Source organism: Pseudophryne corroboree, chromosome 9 (genome assembly GCF_028390025.1).
Source record: "Pseudophryne corroboree isolate aPseCor3 chromosome 9, aPseCor3.hap2, whole genome shotgun sequence".
In the NCBI taxonomy this organism is placed as follows: domain Eukaryota; kingdom Metazoa; phylum Chordata; class Amphibia; order Anura; family Myobatrachidae; genus Pseudophryne; species Pseudophryne corroboree.
The window spans coordinates 386,717,555-386,723,557 of NC_086452.1; the positions used below are offsets into that span (position 1 = coordinate 386,717,555).

At 49.5% G+C, this 6,003-nt stretch overlaps 1 protein-coding gene across 1 annotated transcript in view; it reads right to left on the reverse strand.

The window, feature by feature from the left end:
* The window catches only part of LOC134958831 (parapinopsin-like), a 106,373-nt gene that overhangs the window by 39,768 nt on the left and 60,602 nt on the right, over nucleotides 1–6,003 (reverse strand). The gene's annotated exons all lie outside the window — the stretch shown is intronic.

Genomic DNA, 6,003 nt, shown 5'->3' on the forward strand with positions numbered 1-6,003 from the left:
TTCTATAATTTTTTTCTATTAATCATTTATTAATTAAGAATTATGTTTTCAATTTATCTGGAGCCATGCACTGATACTTAGATGCCAAATAATTCACTAGCCTTGAAACATCCATCGATGGTAGTAAACCATCTGTTTCTCCCCATCAATGTTAAAATTATTCAAACCTGATATAGACCTTGAAAAAGGGACAGCATAGTCCAGAAACGCGTTGGTTTGCCATGCTGTGCCTTATTCCATAATCAAGACGGACAATCTCTGCATGCTTTGGGTAACATTTGTGATTCTAAACTCTGGAGCCTACTGCTTTCTCAACACCTGCGGCTCACACCAAATATAAGGGTACGATCACTTTCCTGCCTTCATTGTGAATCACAACGTGTTTGAGATTTTTTTTTTTCATATTTTTTTTCTTTTATGAAATATTTTACATTATACATTATACATATCAGCGGATTGGTTGCCATGGACAACTTCTCCACTGGCTCACTTTAACACACTTTTCAATGCTTCATGAATAGATCACTATGGGAGAGACGTCATGAGATCTCTGCCATAGCAGCGACGTACAGACACTAGAGGTCAGTAATGACCTCTAGTATCTGTCACTGGAGACGGCTACAGCGGACGCCCACACAGTCCACGGCGTCTGCTGCAGACGGGGAGCGGGCAGGCGGCGGTGACTGCGGACACAGGACGCAGCGCACTGGGCGTATGCACTGCTTGAATGCACAAATAACCGCTCATGGCAATACCAAATCAATATCAGCAGCATAACTATTTCTCAAGTAACAGTGTTTTAAGTGGGATGGCCATGGGTGTGTTCAGCTGCGATGTGAAAAGTGTGAGTGGACAAATATGGTCACTAAAGGGTCTATTCATACAGAAAACGAAAACATAATTGATACTTATCACTACACATCGCATTGCTTTGATGCGATGTATAGCTGTGATAAGTAGCAATTAATGTATACTTACCCTTAAGAGGATGCGCTGCGGTGTCTAGGGCTATTGCGGTGAGGTCTGCTCCAGCGGTCCTTCCCAGCGATGCGCGGGGTACAGCGGAGGGTCACTTTGCGCATGCGCAGGGTGTTTACCTCCCGTCAGCCCGCAGTAGTTGCTGTGAGGTCGGGGGGCAGAGCCAGCGCGAGGTGCAGAGCAGTGATCGGGGAAGCATTGAGCTTCCCTGATGTCTCCGCACTACAGTTCAGGTTACGGCGTCCTGAGATGGCGAACCTGGACTCCATGGAGAAGCGGAAAGCAGAGCTTTCCACACCTTCATGAATCGCACTCACCATTCAAAGGTATGGTGATGCGATTCAGGCACAGAGCGGGGGTAACGCTGGAGAAGTCAGAGACTTCTACACGTTAACCCGCTCTGTGAATTGCAGTAGGCAGAGAAAAGCCCTGTTTACCGCCAAAAAAAGGTCTTTTCAATGCTACATGAATAGACCCCTAACTGTGCTATGGGAGACCATATATGGTTTCAGTCATAGATGGCCATCCTAGCTTCCATGAAAGACCCGCTGACCAATCAAAGATCAGGGGTGGTGAGTCACGGGTGCTGTGGTCTAAACTACGATCGTTATAAAAAAAAAATATATATATATATATATATATATATATATATTTTTAGAACATACATAAATATTGGTTTAGGCTGAGATAGTGATGTACAGAAAACATAGGTTCTCCACCATCGCTGGGAAAAGTATTCTACATCGGTCATAAACCTTGAATTAATTTGATTCATAGATGAACGATAGTCATCCCTAGTGTATTTATCTATGTGGGATAGCACAAATGTATGTTGTGACAATAATCCTTCCTCACATCCAAGACACAGTTGCCACACCCTGCAGGGCTCTGCAATGTGATAAGGGTTGGGTGACATAGCTGTGTATCTGTGCAGTGATGCTAGATGTCTTTAGCATGATGAACAGGCAGCCAAGCATGGAGTTTAATCGGCGCCATTTTGTAATTGGGAACGTACTGTCAGTCACTCTGACTGCAAAACGGCAATAAAACACAGCTATGTTATCACAAAACCAGATAAGTTTACAAAGCCAGATAAAACTGTTCCAGTAACTGTAGTACGATTGGTTGTAATGGATGCAGGGCCGAGGTGTGGTATGGTTAGCAGAGGGTATCTTTAAGATGGATGTAACACATTAATGTAGATTGCTGCATTTGACTGTCAGAAGGAGTTAATCTAAAAAAACCAAGCAGCTAGTGATAGTGAACTCGGTATTATGTAGATCTTGAGGAGGAAACATTTATAAAGAGTGTGTGTGTTTTGTATTTGTCTGAAACGACCTATATTTTCTTCTAACTGTGAAGAATAGAATTAGATGAAAGTTTGAAATTTACCTTAACAGGAAATACAATTATCTTATTGTAAAAAATCAATAGAATACAGCATACCCGGTTTAGTGGTCTCTGGCGCAGTGGGTAAATACAGATTACTTACGCTGACACTCATGAGCGCTGTTCTCAAAATGGCGCCTAAGCAAGGGTCGATCTTGGCTTTTATAATCAATGTGAAACAAACCATCCTACTGCCTAATATTCTAAGTTTCTCATTGGTTCAGCTGTGTGGTAAGATAATGCATCATCTGACATATATCATATCCAACCAATTGGATATCGGAAGCTGAATAATGGGTTTGGTTTGAGGGGGTAGGGCGTTGGACTTTTTAATTATTGGCATGAGTTATTTTTTTTTGGGGGGGGAAATATAATCCTTTTGAAAAGTTTAAGGACTAGTGTTAGCTTAACATAAAGCATCCAGCAAGGTCTCATGAATGCCAGGGTGACAAGGGCTGTCATGAATGGCTGTCAAGAGACACACACACACACACACACACACATACACACACACACACACACACACACACACACACAGACAGACACACACACACACTCACTCCCACACACTCACTCCCACACACTCACTCCCACACACTCACTACTTGTCCAACCCATGCTGCCAGGCAGGGATAGCTTGAAGACCTTGGGGCTGTCAGGGATGTGAGAGGGCAGCCTGGGACATGTAGTGCCATGCCTTGTGGGGGAGGACTAGGAGCGTCCCGTTTAGCGGCTAGCCATGGGCGTCTCATCAGTGAAGGCTTGCAGCTGTGCCTTGATGAGGGCGCCCTGTCATCGCGGGGTGCAGGACACACACACACACACACACACACACACTCACTCCCACACACTCACTCCCACACACTCACTACTTGTCCAACCCATGCTGCCAGGCAGGGATAGCTTGAAGACCTTGGGGCTGTCAGGGATGTGAGAGGGCAGCCTGGGACATGTAGTGCCATGCCTTGTGGGGGAGGACTAGGAGCGTCCCGTTTAGCGGCTAGCCATGGGCGTCTCATCAGTGAAGGCTTGCAGCTGTGCCTTGATGAGGGCGCCCTGTCATCGCGGGGTGCAGGACACACACACACACACACACACACACACACACACACACACACTCACTCCCACACACTCACTCCCACACACTCACTACTTGTCCAACCCATGCTGCCAGGCAGGGATAGCTTGAAGACCTTGGGGCTGTCAGGGATGTGAGAGGGCAGCCTGGGACATGTAGTGCCATGCCTTGTGGGGGAGGACTAGGAGCGTCCCGTTTAGCGGCTAGCCATGGGCGTCTCATCAGTGAAGGCTTGCAGCTGTGCCTTGATGAGGGCGCCCTGTCATCGCGGGGTGCAGGACACACACACACACACACACACACACACTCACTCCCACACACTCACTCCCACACACTCACTACTTGTCCAACCCATGCTGCCAGGCAGGGATAGCTTGAAGACCTTGGGGCTGTCAGGGATGTGAGAGGGCAGCCTGGGACATGTAGTGCCATGCCTTGTGGGGGAGGACTAGGAGCGTCCCGTTTAGCGGCTAGCCATGGGCGTCTCATCAGTGAAGGCTTGCAGCTGTGCCTTGATGAGGGCGCCCTGTCATCGCGGGGTGCAGGACACACACACACACACACACACACACACACACACTCACTCCCACACACTCACTCCCACACACTCACTACTTGTCCAACCCATGCTGCCAGGCAGGGATAGCTTGAAGACCTTGGGGCTGTCAGGGATGTGAGAGGGCAGCCTGGGACATGTAGTGCCATGCCTTGTGGGGGAGGACTAGGAGCGTCCCGTTTAGCGGCTAGCCATGGGCGTCTCATCAGTGAAGGCTTGCAGCTGTGCCTTGATGAGGGCGCCCTGTCATCGCGGGGTGCAGGACACACACACACACACACACACACACACACACACTCACTCCCACACACTCACTCCCACACACTCACTACTTGTCCAACCCATGCTGCCAGGCAGGGATAGCTTGAAGACCTTGGGGCTGTCAGGGATGTGAGAGGGCAGCCTGGGACATGTAGTGCCATGCCTTGTGGGGGAGGACTAGGAGCGTCCCGTTTAGCGGCTAGCCATGGGCGTCTCATCAGTGAAGGCTTGCAGCTGTGCCTTGATGAGGGCGCCCTGTCATCGCGGGGTGCAGGACACACACACACACACACACACACACACACACACTCACTCCCACACACTCACTCCCACACACTCACTACTTGTCCAACCCATGCTGCCAGGCAGGGATAGCTTGAAGACCTTGGGGCTGTCAGGGATGTGAGAGGGCAGCCTGGGACATGTAGTGCCATGCCTTGTGGGGGAGGACTAGGAGCGTCCCGTTTAGCGGCTAGCCATGGGCGTCTCATCAGTGAAGGCTTGCAGCTGTGCCTTGATGAGGGCGCCCTGTCATCGCGGGGTGCAGGACACACACACACACACACACACACACACTCACTCCCACACACTCACTCCCACACACTCACTACTTGTCCAACCCATGCTGCCAGGCAGGGATAGCTTGAAGACCTTGGGGCTGTCAGGGATGTGAGAGGGCAGCCTGGGACATGTAGTGCCATGCCTTGTGGGGGAGGACTAGGAGCGTCCCGTTTAGCGGCTAGCCATGGGCGTCTCATCAGTGAAGGCTTGCAGCTGTGCCTTGATGAGGGCGCCCTGTCATCGCGGGGTGCAGGACACACACACACACACACACACACACACACTCACTCCCACACACTCACTCCCACACACTCACTACTTGTCCAACCCATGCTGCCAGGCAGGGATAGCTTGAAGACCTTGGGGCTGTCAGGGATGTGAGAGGGCAGCCTGGGACATGTAGTGCCATGCCTTGTGGGGGAGGACTAGGAGCGTCCCGTTTAGCGGCTAGCCATGGGCGTCTCATCAGTGAAGGCTTGCAGCTGTGCCTTGATGAGGGCGCCCTGTCATCGCGGGGTGCAGGACACACACACACACACACACACACACACACACACACACACACTCACTCCCACACACTCACTCCCACACACTCACTACTTGTCCAACCCATGCTGCCAGGCAGGGATAGCTTGAAGACCTTGGGGCTGTCAGGGATGTGAGAGGGCAGCCTGGGACATGTAGTGCCATGCCTTGTGGGGGAGGACTAGGAGCGTCCCGTTTAGCGGCTAGCCATGGGCGTCTCATCAGTGAAGGCTTGCAGCTGTGCCTTGATGAGGGCGCCCTGTCATCGCGGGGTGCAGGACACACACACACACACACACACACACACACACACACACACACACACACACACACACTCAATAGCTTTGTTAATGTCGATACGTTAAATTTCTAACATTTACCTGTCGACCTATTAACTGTCTAGCTTAATTTAAGTCGATGTTCTAAGAGTCGACCTTTTATTTGTCGATCTAATATCTGTCTACCTTTGTTAATTTCGATACGTTAAATTTCTAACATTTACCTGTCGACCTATTAACTGTCTAGCTTAATTTAAGTCGATGTTCTAAGAGTCGACCTTTTATTTGTCGATCTAATATCTGTCTACCTTTGTTAATTTCGATATGTTAAATTTCTAACATTTACCTGTCGACCTATTAACTGTCTAGCTTAATTT